Source organism: Zonotrichia albicollis, chromosome 1, assembly GCF_047830755.1.
Source record: "Zonotrichia albicollis isolate bZonAlb1 chromosome 1, bZonAlb1.hap1, whole genome shotgun sequence".
Taxonomy (NCBI): domain Eukaryota; kingdom Metazoa; phylum Chordata; class Aves; order Passeriformes; family Passerellidae; genus Zonotrichia; species Zonotrichia albicollis.
In genome coordinates this window covers 147,731,588-147,748,537 of record NC_133819.1, presented here as the reverse complement: position 1 = coordinate 147,748,537, position 16,950 = coordinate 147,731,588, and the positions used below count along the sequence as shown (strand labels likewise).

The following is a 16,950-nucleotide window of genomic DNA, read 5'->3' as shown; positions in this document are numbered from 1 at the left end:
ACATGGTTCATCCCCATGTCTTCTGAGTTTCTCTGTACTAGTTTAAAGATACTTATTCCAAGCTTCTATGGACTTTGTTGGATTTTGCTGTAACATTTTCATGGACCACGCAATGCCAGCCGCAGGTGAGTACGATGGGAGATGCCTTACTGACCACAATTGCCACTCCAGCCTCCTCATGTCTTATTTGCATCACAGGGGGGATAGGAGCTGCTTTGATTTCCAACAGGTATCCAAACTTTGCTTGGAGTAGGAAGATTTAATTTGTGTGAATTCTTGGAGCCATGCACAGCTCTGGCCGCGCCGCTGTCGCCAGCGGGGGCTCAGTGAATCACAGGGGCCCCCACAGCGAGCTGAGCACGAATTTCCCCCTGAGCTGCCTCTTTGAAGTGATGCTCCAGCTCAGCCCTCACAGGCCATGGGCAGGCTGACATTTTGTGCAGCTCCTCTTTGGCAACCAGGCTTGAAATAACAGCAAAGGAAGATCTTTGACCCTGGCTGATATTGCATATAACTAGATGCACTTCTGAAAATGCAGAGTTTTCACTGGCACAATATTGGAGAGGAGGAGGCAAGACAGAAAGAAATTTTTAATATGAAAAGGACAGGTATTTGTTTAAAATACTGCATGGGAAAGAACATTGTTTGTTTGGCTCAGTTCTGGTCCTGAATCTGTTTGCTGTGACATTTACTGTTAAATCACTACCAGATTATCTTCACTATTCAAGGAAAAGCTAAAATCCACTTGTTTCATCTCAGGGTAATTAGTTTGAGGGCTGTGAGGTTGAACTCATTATGCTCAGCTTGTAAAGCTAGTGTCCTTTTCCAAATTTTCTCTTCTTTATGTTGAAGCTGTTACAGTTTGTAGCCAAAAATTACTTGTTCTCCACCCCCATTTCAGCACTGTTATATCCACGCTCTTCAACCCCAACTAGCTGAAACAACTCTAATCACCTATTTTTACTGTTTGAGTTAGGCAGTGTTCACAGGACTCATTTTGCCAGAAGAGCTGAAATGCTTGCAGAAGGGAAAAAGGGAAAGGGATACAAACTCAGAGCTGCAAAATAGCAGCTGAACATGATAATATCATCAGCTGGCAGAGGTGGCTGCACACTGAGCATCTGTCTATAGCCTAAAATGACTGTTTTGTTTGGGGATTTGTTTGTTTGTTGGTTGGAGTTTTGGTTTGTTATGCTGCAGGATCACTCCTAACTGCTAATACAATTAAGAAAGAAACTTCAGAAAAAGATCACCAAGTCCTGTGGTTTTCAATTCCCCACTGGGTTTTAGGAAGAAGTAGTTTGTGGCAAACAAGGAAGACAAACCTGAATCCTTTGCTGCATCCTTCCTCCTGTTTAAGAAGATTTGTGATTCTACATCTAAATCCAAAAACTTTCCACGTGGCCCTGGTAAGTTACATAAGCTAAACTTTTCACAATTTGATGTCTAAAACTAATCCTTTAATCCATATTTAGGAGCCTGTAATTAACTCGTCTTAAATGTTATCTGCAGGTGCTCAGACATACTGAAAAATTGATAAAGTGTATGCTTATTCTTACTTAAGGCACCCAAATTTGAATTTTTCGACCATAATGACTGCTCCTAGGTGTTAATGAAGACTTTCATGCATTGAAGGGTTCTTCTGATTAAGAAATTTTAAATCACACTTCTCTGTAACTACTGAAAATTATGCTTCAAGCACCAAAAGAAGTCCAAAGTGGCAAGAAGTAAATTCTAGCAATCTTTTCTCTATTCCATGAGAGGCATTTTTAGTCAATGTTCTTTTTGCAGTGTTTGGGGGAACCTCTCTCCTCCCATGAATTCTGTATAAATCTGGGTGACTCATATGTTTAACAGAGAGGCACTTGCTGAAGGTCATGGCACAGGAGATGGGGGGAATAAGAGCTGTCTGTACAGAGATTCTGGCTGAACTCTTGGGGAAACAAATTTGTCCTAATAGCTAAGGTGAATTAATTTAACTCTTTGTTCTCTGGCTCATGGATTACAGCTACAGAGAAATTTTTTCTGAAAAACTTAAGCTTTTCAACAAGCTTCCATTAGTTTAGAAGTAGCAATAGATTCCCACCTGTCCAAATGGTCCAAGCACTCTTACCTCCTTTCCCATCTGTCATCATCTCCCTCTTCCTAAGGTTACTGGATTGTTTTGCTTTAATGGAGAAGTAACTGTGGGATTTCAACATTGCCTAGTAAGTGGGAGACAAAGGGGAAAAAAGGATAAAATAAGTAAAGATGTGATGTTTTCTTTTATCAGACTCTTCTTAAGGTTCCTTCCCTCCATTTCTATTACAGAGGGACCAGCCAGACAATCCCTGTCAGATGATTTAGGGTGAGTAATGAGGGTCTTGGTTACTACTTTTCTATGGACTGATGCACAGGATTTGTCAGGGGGGTGGATTTTGGGGTAGGAAGTGCCAGGTGAAGTCTCAGAGGCTGCACTCCTAAGCACTGGCCATTATCTCTTTCCCCAGGGCTGAGCCATAGGACCAGGAGCTGAAGGACTGGTGTGTCACAGGCTTTTGTTTCTGGAACAGAATTTCCCCAAGTGGCTGATAACAGGCTCAGTCTATTCTGTGAAGGATGTCTTTAGAGCCTGCCCTGATACATTTATTATAAACAAAAGCTACAGAATGTTAAATTTTGTCTCTAACAAAATGCTGTTCTGGCTATTCAGATAACAACAGGTTTGGCTTGAAGTTTTTTAGATGCAGAGCTGCTTTGCTGTAGGAATTCTCACGTATTAAGGAAAGATCAATACCACAGCTAATGGCCTAAGGTATTAGAAAACCTCACTGGAGGAAATGAGAATGTTGTCTGGAAACCAGATGATGATAATCCTCAGGATAAATGGATTTAGAGATTTCCGAAGCTGTTTTAGTAAACAGAGGACAGACTTAGGCAGTTATTTCAACAAGTTCCTTTACAAAAGAGAAAGAGATTGCCATTTTCCTGTTTGGTTTTAGTCTTGACATTGATGAGTTGCAGCGAATACTTATTAACCTCTTAGATGCAGAACCGACCTTTTAATAAAGCAACCTCTTCTTCTTTACAGAGAAACCTTAACACCAGCTATTTTGTCCTGCAAACATTGTCCTTGCACATGCTGTTTACAAAGCTGGCAGAGAGCCATTGGTTTCCCTGGAGTTGAGCAAAGGCAGGTGGAAAACTCATAAAGGACTTAAGGCAGAACTCAGATGTTGGAACCCAAGAAATTTCTCAGGGGATGCCCTGGAGGGTTCGAGCCCCTGCCCAAGGGGACTCTGAGACCTTGACACAAAGCCCAAGACACCTCTGACTTTGATTTTGGCCCATGGAGCAAATTATCACCTATATATGAAGAATTACAAGTCAAAAGAATTTAAGCAGAATAATAGTTAGTTTGTCACAGAGTGAAAAATAGATTTTTGAGGTTTTTAGAATAGAGGCTCGGAGACCAAAGATGAAGGAATTTTGGCATACCCCGTCCTTTTTCCTTCTTCTTCCCAGCCTCCATTTTCTAAGTGATGCTGGCACTTTTAGATTGGTTGAAGGTAGAAACTCACTGTCTAACATAGATGATAGGTATTAGGAAGTTATGGTAAATAATGTACACGTAATTTTTAGTATAAAAAGATAACACTGCCCCGAGGGCGGCCAGTATGCCTCAACCCAACCTACCAGACCTATGGCGGGTCAGAGAAAGAATGTTATAGATAAGAAATAATAAACAACCGTGAGAGCGAGAACAGAAAAATCCTGACTACTTCTTCATCTGCCAGGCTGAGAAAAAGAGGCTTGTACGTCTCTCAGAGTTACTCTGACCAACAGAGATTCTGAGACTCAGACAAGTACCAGGGAGCACAGGTGCCTTGACTCTGCTCTGGGCTCATGGCTGTGAACCAGCAAGAACCAGAGCAGAGCAGTGTTCAGAGTAGTTCAGTAAGTCCATCCAAACCAAAGCCCAGGTGCCCAGGGTCAGAGGTCCATCCAGACCACCCCACTCCATTCATCCTCTCTCTCACCACCCCTGCAGACACCTCTTCCCAAAGACAGTGATTCATGGACTGGGTCATCTCTTTCCCTGTGAAAGCTGTTTAATGATTTAGTTCACATTTGTTATATTTTTAACATTTACTGCTTCTTCTACGAGGATAAAAAACCCCAAATACAGCATCTGAGATCTGTGAGCTTGTGTTTCTTCTGCAGCTGCTTAGCAATGTGTTCTGCATTGCTCACTGTTCTTTCCTGTATTTTCTTTCCTGTTACAGAGGGCTGAGCTTAAGGGTTTCATTTTCTCACTCTTTGAATAGAAGCATTTAATCTGCTTTTCAGGTTTTCAATGGATTTTGGTGCATCAGCTGAACTCCCCAGGCTGTGTGCAGAACGAGATCATCAGAAAGGTGAAACACAGAGGTTTAAATCACTCAAAGTGCCAAAGCAGTTACCTTGCAGTCAGAGCAGGGTCAGCTACACCCACTGACTCTGCCCAGGGAAGCTGTGGCTGCCCCATCCCCTGAAGTGTTCAAGGCCAGGTTGGATGGGGTTGAAACAACCTGGTCTAGGGGAAGGTGTCCCTGCCCATGTCAGAGGGGTTGGAACAATCTTTAAGGTCCCTTCCAATCCAAAGCATTCCATAATGTCGTGACCATTCCATGTGCTATATTTGGTCCAGCACTGCCATTTTCCACATGTACCATATCCTTCTGCTCACATGGTTATTGGGGCAGTAATAACTCATCCCTCTGTCCCATGGGGCCTCATTTTCATCAGCCACTTTGTCTGAAAAAAGTAATGTGATACTGTTAAACTGAGAGCAGTTACACCTTGCCCTACCTCGTTTCTCTGCTTGAGAATTGCAGAAAGGGCTATGTGCATGGAAACTCATCTGCTTTTTTCCAGGTGTTTCTGTTGGTCTAATAAATGATATTACTTCTCTACAGTAACTTTTCCTTTCACACATCCTTAAAACTTGTTAGTTGTAAGAGTACTATCACTACAATATGTTATTATGGCTATTGTATTTCTGACTGAGCTGTAAAATCAAGGATCTTACAGTCATTAAAAATCCCCCAACACTCCTCATGAAAATAGACATGTTCGTTCAGGTTCCCTTGCCCAGCGAGCACAATCTTTACATGATGTTTCAGCTGAATTGTGGCTCCCTTTACTTTCAGTTGTAACTGAGGGTTGTTAAACAGCTGCCATGATTCCCTGTGCTCCCCCAAGAGACCAAGCTGCAAATGAATTATAGATGTAACACAAGCAGTCTTGCACAGGTGTCACCCAAAGCCTCTGACGTGGCTCAGAATCATACAGTTATTGTCCTGTCAGACCACTGAAACAAAAATCCCTGGGCTTTGTGAGAGGACCCCAGTGCATTGATTGCTACAAAGGAGACAGAGGATCTTTGACTTGAGATAAAAAGGTATCAGACATCTGTGATTAACGATCAGCAAAACTTGAGTGTTGTAGAGAGAGCTTTTAATTGATTCTGGTAATGTTCCTCTCTGTCTGCATATTTATGCACCAGATGTACATATGCAAAGTGTTTTGATGTGCAGATCCTACGTGTGTGACCATAGATAAAATCTGGGAGAGGAATATGTGACAGGGCTACAAGAGTCCCCACACACCAGGGATTTGGCTGCTGGCTCAAGGGACCATCATGGATATCTCAGGCTGTGTCATCCTGGATCCCCTCACTGATCCTTATCCCCAACCACATCCAGGCACATCCCAGCCTGGATGTGGCCAAGGAGGGGAGAGGGGAGGGGATTCTGAGTTTTCACATTGAAAAAAGAAGACAGCAAGAGAGGGGAGGAAGGAGAAGAGGGAGAAGGCAAAAGAAGGCAGGAAGAGGAGGAGTAGGAAAGGAGATGGGGAAAAAGGAGAAAAACAGAGGAAGAACTACAGAATACAGTGCAAATATCTCCTTACAACTACAATTAAATGTAGACTCCTCCAAAAGAAGAAACAAGGAGATGAGAGTGAGGACTGAAGCTTGGACTCTGTCCAGATGCTCAATTGACTTTGTCATTCCTGTCCTATTTTGACCTTTCCATTTTTCAAGGGTAATTAAACACTCCAGCTTCAGATTGGATCTTGCTTCAACTCCACTGACAAGGTAAAGAGCTACCCAGGAAAGGTCCAGCCTGGCTGCCCAAACAGTCATGTCCATATTGGTCTTATTTTATGTGAATATAATGCCACCAAGTAATTAGCAATAAAAATACTGTGTAAGAGCAGTGTGTGACATTAGGTTTGAGTAATTTGGTCTTTAACCCATCTAGCAGCTACTGCAGGATGCACTAAGTGACTGAAAACCATATATCTCATTACAATAAATATTTTATAGATGACATCTCAGCCCAAATCACCTTCCATGACATTGTTTTTAAATCCACTGGCAGGTGATAGGGTGATTTCAGTGCCTGGTCATTGGAAAAGAAGTCTTCTGTTGCCACTTTAAAATCAACCCATATTCATAACAACAAAGTGCTTTCATTTGGTGCGTGTCAAACATCAACAGTGCAATAAACTGGTGACTCTGCTCTAATTTCTGTCACTCAGAGGACAAAGGACCACTTCTTCCCCACCCTGGGTGCCTATTTACCATTTCTCACCCGTGGGCTGACGCCTACTTGTGAGAAAGCTCTCACAGTGGACATCCTGCTATATTTGTTTTGTGGAGAGGCAGAAGAATTTGCTATTTAAGGCTGGAAATCTGGCATTTTCACAAGTGCTGAGAATCGCACCTTTGCATTTCCTGCTGGATCCCTGCTACATAAGGTGAGCAAAGGTAACCACACTGCTGATATTTGCAGTAGTCCTTCATCTCACTCCTGTTGGGACTGTTCCCATGCACATAAGTACTCCTCATCTCTGACGTCTGAAGGCAGCTCTTTATCCATTCTTATGTGGCTGTGAGTGACAAAGCACCAGAGAAAGCTTACCAACTGTGAAATTTATTAGACAGGAGAGCAAAGTCCTCTGGGGGAAGTGTTGGAACAAAACTCCCTCAGAGAAGGTTTTGGAGAGGATAAAATATTATGGAGGGAGGTGTAGTGTTTTGGTACTGCAGTGACAAGATTTGAGCAGGTTCTTAAAAGTACTTTTCATTTCCAAAAATAAGGCAGAACATGGGAAAAACCTTCCCCACTCATCAGGTGGCCTCTTTTGCCATTGTGCTATACAACATTTTTCATTATTTAAGCTTATGCTCCATCTTTAAATCACTCAGGATTCTCTCCACACCCTCCAAGAAGGGGGATATCTGATTAATTAAAGCATCTGGGTCATTCATTCAAGTGCCTCCCCAGACATGAGTAGAAGGCCATGCTTCATCCTTCTGTGAAAGGGTGATGACTATTCAGACAGGAGTCTCAAAGGCAACCTGAAGAGATGCTAACCAAAACATGTGAACATTTAACACACCTGATGCAACTGAACTCCTGGGCTCCTAGGAAAAAGTGAGGATATTTTCTTCAAAATTAGTAGATTTGTACAAATATAGCTCAGTCAAAGCCAATTCACGATCTGTAGACTATCCCAGGGTCTCACTCTCTTCATGGCTAAAACCTTTCTTCTACTTATCAACTTAAATTTATTCATTCTCAGTATTCTTTTGTTCTTTGGACAAAATCTTTCTTCAGACTGCTCTTGCTCTTCACTGGTGTGTATCCTAGTGCCCATTTATAGATCATAGTAGCATTCCCTCATCCTTAATTGTGTTAAAATTAACAAGCCAAGCTGTCTTGGTGTAAGACAGGCACTTCTATTTCCCAGATCACTGTTAGTGAGAAAGCAATGAACAAGAAATGATTGCTTATTGGCTTTTTAAAAATAAGAATTAGTGACATTAGAGGAATTAAAAAGGATCTGTTTCCAAAGAAGCAATCTTGTGTTGCAGAAATCCCTGCTGCTGCAGACATGCTGAAAGCCAGGTGAAAGCAAGGGAGAAGAAGAAGGTATGGAAGGAAATCCAGCAGAGGAAACAGATGTTGGAAGACAGCAAAAGCAGAGATAATGCCTCTTGCTCAGGAAGTTTTAAATTGAAATTTGCTGAAGACTGACAGTGTTTTGGGGAACTATTACTCATGCTTATACTATCTTACACTCTTTGTTAAGCTTTTACTCATGCTCACCATCAGAAACACTCCATTGCACTGCAAATGCCTTTAGTCTGATTCTTTATGGCTTTTCTTACCATAACTAACAGTTTTTTACTGAATCTCTCCCAGTCTGAGCGCATTACTCTTGCAGGAGTTTAACTAGCATGGCAGTCAGTATTCCAGGTGAGTTTTCAGGGAGTCTAGCACTATTAAATTCTTCACTCTTCCCCAATGAAAATATCTTCCCTGACACAACACAGGCTTATGTTTGACTCATGATTTCCCTGATCACCTGCCATGTCCATGCCTCCTTACTCCCATCAAATCACATCCCCAACTATTTCAGAATGGCCAAAACCAGGTGAGTTTGCATCTTGAACAGTTCAATTTCATCCCACTGCTGCTTCTCCAGCACTTGTGATCACTTCGTGTGATCCTGTGTGATATTTCCACCTGCTTTGAACACCTTCCAACCTTGTATGATCAGATGTTTGTTAATTTGTAAAACTCTCTGGCAGCATCCCCATGGGGTACTGTGGGGATGGAGTGTCACCATCTCTCACGCCCCCTGCCACCCTCAGACTCAACACAGCCAACAGTCAAAGCTCTGTTTTGTTGCCAAATTAAAATTAGTCAAAAACTAAAGCCTGTGATGGCAACATTCAGGTTTCCTTGAAGAATACAGTAGAAGTAATTGCTCTGATCTGGGAAGTCCCAGCCTATAAAAATAAAGCTGGTATTTGTAACCTAGAGTTCCTAAGTCAGATGGAAATTCTATTTCTGTATGTTTGTTCCTCTGTATTTTTTGTTTGAAACTTTACGCTTTGCTAATTCAGTCTTAGCAAAGGTCAATTGTTGGAACCTCAGATTTTCGTAGGCTACAAAACTCATTTCACACCTGATTTTACTACTTCCTAAACAAGCTGAAGCAGGATTTTTCATAACAGTACATATAAAGATGCCTTATAAAAACCAAAGCAACTCTGGCTTCTTTTATAGCATTTGTATTATTTTTAAAGCACCCTCTACTTACCTTTCCAGTTGATTTCTAATCTATTTTTAAATCTATAACCCTAATAAACTTCTATCTTTACCCATATTTTCCCTTTGTGTCCTTCAAAACTATCATTATCCACATGCCTGAGTTACTTTTTTGTTCAAAAGAATTCATCAGAAAATGACAAGTTAAGTCTAATCAGTCAGTCTTTGCTCCCTCAAAGGCCTCCAGCTGTTGTTAAGTAATATCCCTTGTCACACTTTAGATAGCCCAACAGGCCAGGATAAAAACCCAAAAAATACTTGTTGTAACTACAATGATAAACAAAATCTGCTCTGAAGCTCCTCTAATTGCCCTCAGAGTCCAACACAGCCCTTGGATTGACCTCCTTCTGGGGAAACATAACAGCCAGAGTAATTATTAAAGTATCAACCCAGACTTAAATCCAAACACAGATTTCCAGCTGAACATTAAATAACACTTGGTCTTTGAAAAATTGGGCGCTACAGTCTTCAATCAGCTTCTGTCCCTCACCAGCTTCACAGCACCAGGGAAATAAAGGACAGGAATTTCCTGGACACACGATGTCAGCAGCTGGAACCCTGACCTGTGCTTGCAGAGGCTGCTGCCCTACCAGGCAGGGTACTGGCATTAAGGTTTTAAAACTGTTATCACTCACAGGAGTTCAAAGACTTTTCTTTTATTCCCATGGATGTTTCTTTTACAGTGGGCTTTGCCTGCCATTTAAATGTTTTCACTCTGGATTTATTGTTTATTTTATCCGGTCTGCAGACAAGGTTTGTTTTGGGTTTTTGGGGTTTTTTTTGCAATGTGAGTTTCTAAGCTTGTTAAAGCAGCCACAAGATGTTGTGCTGCATTTTATCCCAGAAAAATGTAAAATGTGTGATATTTCAGCTATGGTAGGGCTGGTAATAAGGATACCATAAATTTAAAAAGATGAGCATTAATTTTAGACTTCATGCAATCCTTTGAGGAAGCTCTGCTAAACGGAAAGCACCATCTCCTGCTTCAATTAGACATATTAAATATTCCTTCTCTTTTGAAATCAATTTAATAATTAGATATGCTAAAGGATCAAACTGCAAGTTGCAGTTTCCCATAACCCTTTGCCATTCCCAGCTGTTCCTTACATATGAACATTCAGGAGGGGTTGAGATTAGGGGAACATGCCTGATGGTTTCTTCCTTGCTTCCCACCACAGCTCACTCATTCTGCAGCCTCAGAAGAGGCTCTAAGACACCACTCTGTACTTTCTGTCTCTCAGACCAGCTCAATCAGCTCACCCAAGTATGAGAAGGTTTCCTAACAAGAGCCTTATTCAAGGCAAAGATTGCAAGCACCCCAAGTTATTTCCCTTTTCCACTGATCACTGAGACTTTTGGAACCAGGGGGGAAAAGCCTCCATTTCCTGAGCTTTGGACTGACATCTCATCCTGGAAATGACTGATTCATCCAGGTGATGTGTGTGCACATGGACGTGTCTGCTCAGCAGCCAGGGATGGTGTGCAGCCTCAGCTGCTCTGTGCAATGCTTGTCTCTGCACAGACCTGGTCAAGGACACAGTCGCCCCTCTCCTCAGAGTGACCGAGACCTCAGGAGAGGCTGTGAGAGAGAAAATTCTTCTCTGCTCAATCCCTGGCTTCTGCAAGGGAGCTGCCTTCAAATAAATAAGCACATTGCTGCTGCTGAGCTCTATTCAGCAGACAGTTTTGGGCTGAAAATCTGTTTAGAGTTTCCTATACTGATTCTGGGTGTTATCTAGATGGAGGGGAGACACGGGGGGATCCCATATTTACAGGAGGACAGTGTTGGCCTTTCTGATACAGTCTAACTTCTTGAGATTTTTAAAGCAATTGATACTATTCTAAAATGAACAAATAAATTGAAGGAATATGCTTTTGAACTTTGAGATAGGGAAAAAAGTGTTCTTCAGAAATGTCACACTATATTCAATCACATTTAAGAACAGGAAACCAGCCTGGCCCTTCACTTACACCTAAACGTGTGTACACAGCTCCTGTTGAACAGGCTTTTAAACCTAGACAGAATAACAACCTTGAATTCAGGAGAACAACTATTTCAATTAATCACTGTAATAAAAAACCTGCAAACTTGGCAACACAGCTTCACTCAAATGCCTCCTCAATACTCACTGGCAACACCACCCCCAGTATTACTCAGACATTATTATTTTATCATTGCAGTGTCTCTTAAACTCTTCTTATTGCCTCACAGAGGAAACTAATGAATCAAAGTATGAATGTTCTTGAAACAGATCTTTTAAAAGAAATATTAGCTCAGAAGGTACTGGTGGCCTTCTTTGGCCTAGAAGTTAGCTCCTGTTTGGAAAAATATAAAACCTGAATATCATAAATAAGCTTTTAATTTGTGTTTAATGGAGGCCATCGTTTTGGGCTGCTGCATTCAACTATTAAAGAGAAACTTACAGAGATTTTAAATGGGATCAATTCTGCTGTCACATAGTTAATAAAAACGAATAATTATTTACCCATCAAATAAATTTTGTGGGGAATTGGCACATAACAAGGTGATTGGAAGTTCCATTCAAAGATGAATTTGGATTTTAATAAATAATTTATGAACTGCCAGTGATGGATGGCTAATCCAGAAATGCAGTCTTGGTCACTGCACATGAAGCAACTAAATTCACATTTGAAGGTAAATTCTGAAACCTGAATCCTGAGCACTTTCCTTGCAAATCCCATTGCCTAACACATAAAACTAAAATGAAATGCATGAAGTCCAACTTGTTGAAGGACTAAGCATAATCAATCCCTTCTAATTTGAGCTACCATTTACATCAATCAGTCTTCTGGAAGGAAACTAGCTTGGAGTCACCTTCCTCATCCTTGTTGTTCCTTAAAGGATTCTTTTAATTCAAGGGAAATTTCAGGGATTTCAATAGTAATGCTCTGGAGCTGCTATTATCTCTCTGAGCAGTAATACAAGCAAATACAGCCACTGCAAAAATAGAAAAATAATTCCTACATGCATCTCATGCTTGTTAGATCTCATCGTGATCGGCATGCTGTGATTAATCTCTTGCAGAGAGTTTTTTAATTCTCATTTAAGGATAAATATCTGCATTTCTTCATAGTAAATAAATAAGCTTTTGTACCACCTCACTTGTGACAGAAATTTAAAAAAAGCCATGAATTGATAACAGTTAGTTTTGTTCCTCTACAGATCCCATGTCAGATGAGCTGACCATTCTTCTCACTCTGTATTTTTGTTTGATGGTTAAATTTATGTACAGATTAGTTTTCAATGGCTTTTGATCACATTTTAAGGACTAGGTCTAAATCTGTTTCTGTGCATACAGGTCTTGATATCTGGGATGTGTTTTTTAATAAATATCATCCTGCAAGTAGCATGCCTTCCTCATCTATAACTGCTTTTGAGTAGAAAGCATGAAGTTTGCTTGAGTTCCTACGTGCAGTCCCCTCAAATGAGTGTTTCAAGCAGCAACGCAGAGGAGAGGAGTGCACCTAGAGAGAGAAACTCATTTTTGCTGTTGTGGTATCCAGAAAAGTGCATTGGGCTCGTATAGGGACAATGGTCACTATTGTTGTCTGTGTCTAATTACTAATCATGCAGTCTTTGTTTAAGAAAAGGAAATTAAAATTTTCTTTCATCTTCTGCTCCTTCCTGCTAAACTCCTACATGTCACTAATAAAGCACAATATTTCACAGTATTACTCCAGGGGTAAAACTCCTGTTTCCCTTCTCCTAGCCCCATGTTTTGCTGCAGCTGTGCTACTCTCCCAAATGAACATGCCAGAATCTCTGGGATTCTCTCTGTTGTCTCTAATTCCTGATTGTTTGACCTCAGAGCTGAGTGATGAAGGTTCTGTCCTGGCACCACCTACAAGAGGTTCTTCCAAGGAGCTGTTTAAAGTAATGTGAGCCACTGCACCATCAGCAGGATGGCTGTGGGCAATGAATGAATGCTACAAAATGCTGGCCTTGGTTTCCATTCCAGGTCAGGGCCATGGGGAAGCCTGGGGTGATGGGGGACAGGAGCACCTGAGCAGCCTTGGTGACTCTGCAGGGGCACCAAGTGACAGAGAGGAGAATCCTCTCTGAGAAATGCAGCACAGCCCACCTAGAGGGGTCTGCAGGAGGGAGGGCTCAGAGGCTCTGCTGCATCTCCCTGTGTGGTTCAGCAGGGGCACACAGGAACAAAGTCACTGTGGCAGTCCCAGCTCTACTGAGAAGGAATTAGGAGCTGTTCTGATGCCTGCACGGTGGCCCAGTACAGAAGGTCACTTAGCAGGTGGTTTCTTTGCCATCGTCAAATTCATGGCACTAAATACGGCACTGCATTTTCTTGGAGAACTCAAAGAGGAAGAAAAGTTAAATTTCTGCCTCCTATCAATTTTTCTAACTCCCCCTTCCATGAAAAAGCCCTTTCTGAGCTGTGGATGCAGCATCCTTGGAGCCATCAGAAACTTTTGCTAAATGAAGGATTTTAACAAAGGACTTTGTCAGGTAGTCCCATCAGGCATAACATTTTCTTGAATCGACATGGTGGTTGGGAATGCCACAAACACTGCACAGGAGCTGTGCACTTTGCCCAAGCAGGACCAGCCAGGGGCTCTGCTCTGAGCCTTTGCTTTGGCCTCCAGCCCAGGTGAGCATTTGGTCCTGGGTGCTGGATGACTCTGCTGATGCCACCATCAATTCAGAAAGGGACTGCAGTTTTAGTGAGATTTCTGCTGGATGGTTGGTAAAGCATCATCCACAGCATTGCACAGCTTATGGAAATCTTTTCTCTGTATCACAGTCTTACTTATATATTATTAATTTTTTTTTCCAGAAGAATAAACAAAGGTACCATCATTTGCTGTGAAAAATATAGGTTAGAAATATGTCTTGGGGTTTGTTTTTTATTTCATGCTATTTCTCTTCTCTTTTAACATCCAGGAGGAAGAGTAGTCATGTGAGTTCAGCTCCTCTGCTCTCCTGTAATCTACCCTTTGATGTAACTAACTGGCAAAAACATATTTCTAATCAAATATAGTTTCTCATCCTTAATCAGCTCAGCTTTAAAATGCAGATCAATGAGATAAGAAAGAGCTGATTTAATTAGCCCAACCTCAGCAATGTTACAGCATATTCTCATTTACAGAAATAATGGGGAGCAAGAGGAAAGAGATTCATCATCATGAAAAGACTGGGGAAGGCAGAGGAAAGCAGGATATTTCCTATGTTAGCTAAGGGTGATTTTCATTCAGGCTAAAGAGCCAGCACATGTTTTATGAGCCATTTAAATAACACTTAGGTCTTGTGCTTCGTCCTTTAGCCTGAGGATGAATTCCTTTCACTAAGCAGCAGTACCTTTGGAAATCATCACTTCTGGGTTTAATTGATGAGCCAGAGACAGCTCCCACCACTTGGTGAATAAAGAAGAGGAAATATGGCAGGCAGGAGCATGGCAATAATGCACATTTATGGAGCAGCTTGGGAACACTCTCCCACAGGAGTGCCAGGCCAGGCACTCTCACTGGAGAGGCTTTAATGGGAGCAGCACAGGCTGTGCTCCCTCACCCTGCTGCTGCCTCATGAGTGGCCACAGGCAGGTCACCTCACCTCTGCATTTCTGGGGGGGTGTTTTGTTTTCCTTTGCTTCCTTCCTCTGTCCCATTAGGATTTGGAATTTCCTACAGAGTAAATCTCTTCCCCACAGCACAGGTCCCCCCACAAGGCAGGACGGTGGCACACGTGGAGCTCTGTGGGATTGCTCTGCAGCTGCTCAAAAAGCAAAACCAGCACAAGTTCTCAGCTTGCTCCTCCTACTTGGTGAATTTAAAGCAGCAGAACACTACTTTACCTTCAGCAGCCCCATCTAACCTGAGTCCAAATGCTCCTCGATTCCCCCTGAACAGGGGATTCATTGAATCAGATGAGCCCAGGTTTGGTCAATGCAAGCAGAGAAGCACTGCCTCCTCCACAAAGAGCACCCAGAACATTTCCTTGGCCACACCAATCCTGTAAAGGCCTCAATAAAAGGAAAATCAGACCTGTCAATGTCTAACAAGACTTTTCAAATAGCCTCCAGCTGTGGAATTGAGCTCATAACCTGAACCTTTGGTGAGGTACACCTTGACATTTGTGCTGTTACAAAGTCAGGCCAAATCCACACAAAGGAGGATATGCCAGCTCCTAATTTGAGTTCTGGGAATGAAGTTTGTCTTCGTTTGTGCCCATTCATCATTTCAAATGGAGCTATCTTGTGACAGCCACATTTGGTAGTCTCTGCCTGGGAGATAATTGCTCATCACTGAGGGGAACTCACACAGCTGAGATAACCCTCAGGCACTTTCTCTGCAGGGATGGGAGCACCAGAGGCAAAGCAATTAACAGAGCAATTAAGCCACTAGCCAATCATATCTCTTTTATTTTCCCTCATCTCAGCTTTGTGCCACTCTCCAGTGTCTCTAAAAACAAGCAAGGAAAGGCCCTGCTCTCTAGAGGGGTAATTCCCTAATTCCCTCAGGTGGGCTGGGGCTGAGATTCAGCTCTAAACCCCATTACTGACCCTTACTTGTCATCATTCTGGGCTTGTGGGACATGGTTTGGCTACTGCAGACAGAACCAGTGGCCATTTCCTTTCCTGAGAGCCAAGAGACAGCAGTGGTCACTTAGAGCTCTTCCCTATATCCTGCTCCTTCCCTCCCCCATATCTGTTCTCCAGGTAATAATCAGTCTTTTCAGAAGTATTAGATCAGGTATCCAGACTCTGTGGTTTCATGAGAAAGTTTTGCAGAAAAGATATTGGGACAGTCCCACATGCACAAGGGTTGATAAACTGCATCCATAGGTGATGGCATTCACCTTTGGGGGAATGTAAAAACAAAAAGAACCGAGGAGAGAGACATGAGAAGGAGAAAATTCTGTCACAGTCAGGCCCTCCCAGGTCCCCCAGAGTGTTCCTCCCCCATCTCCCTGTCCCAACCTTTCCTTGGACTGCAGCCCTTTGGGGACAGCAGCTCCTGCTCGGGTTCTCCACACCACAAATCCTGCAGGAAACTGGGCTGTGGAGCTCCAAGTGCTGCAAAGGGTCAGAGTTCCTTGGCTCCGTGGAGTTTGGCAGTGCCAGGGTGTCCTAGGTTACAATATTAACATATATTCTATTCCCATCATGAAGAGCTGCTGAAACCAGAAGGGGCATTGTTTCTTCCTCATCTCCTGTTAATGGGCCCATTAATGCCTTGACTCTGAGATAACTCCCTCCAGGAGCCATTTCTGTTTCATGGACCCGCCTTATGACTCACAGAATGGTAACAGCCAATTGTGAGATGCTGTGCCCGGGGAGGGGGGAGCTAAGCTTCCTGACCTGGATATAATCTGGGGTTTGGGGCAGCACAAGCAGCCTTTCCCCTGGCTCCCCAGAGGAATGGCTTCTTTTCCACTGGATCTGCAGAGGAAGACTACACCCTTCTACGGGATCCCTGCTCCAACAGAACCACATCTGCCACTCCAGGAGGACTGCTGACACCAATCCAACTGGACTGCTACCAACATGCTGACGAACAGGGTGTCAGGTTGTATTCTGACTTTGTTACTGGTTTTTCTTTTGTATTATTGCACATATTTTGGTTTTCTTTTCCCTTTTCCTAATAAATTGTATTTCTGACTTGGAGTCTCTCACTGGTTTTGCTTTCAAACCAAACCAGAACACATGGGCATTACAGCAGTGCCCCCCATCCCATCCAGCAGCTTGGTTCTAAATGATTAGAGCCTGAAGGACATGGGGCTAGGCTGCAAACCCTAGCATTTGCTCCTCCAGAGAGCCACTTG

General features: G+C 42.6%; 2 long non-coding RNA genes across 2 annotated transcripts in view; one reads left to right on the top strand and one right to left on the bottom strand.

Moving 5' to 3' along the window:
- LOC141731476 (uncharacterized) overlaps nucleotides 1–16,950 on the bottom strand; it is a 63,842-nt gene that overhangs the window by 19,669 nt on the left and 27,223 nt on the right. The gene's annotated exons all lie outside the window — the stretch shown is intronic.
- On the top strand, nucleotides 772–16,786 carry LOC102063755 (uncharacterized). The gene is made up of 3 exons (XR_003378981.2): nucleotides 772–1,409; nucleotides 2,311–2,347; nucleotides 14,837–16,786. It is a non-coding gene; the product is annotated as an uncharacterized LOC102063755 (long non-coding RNA).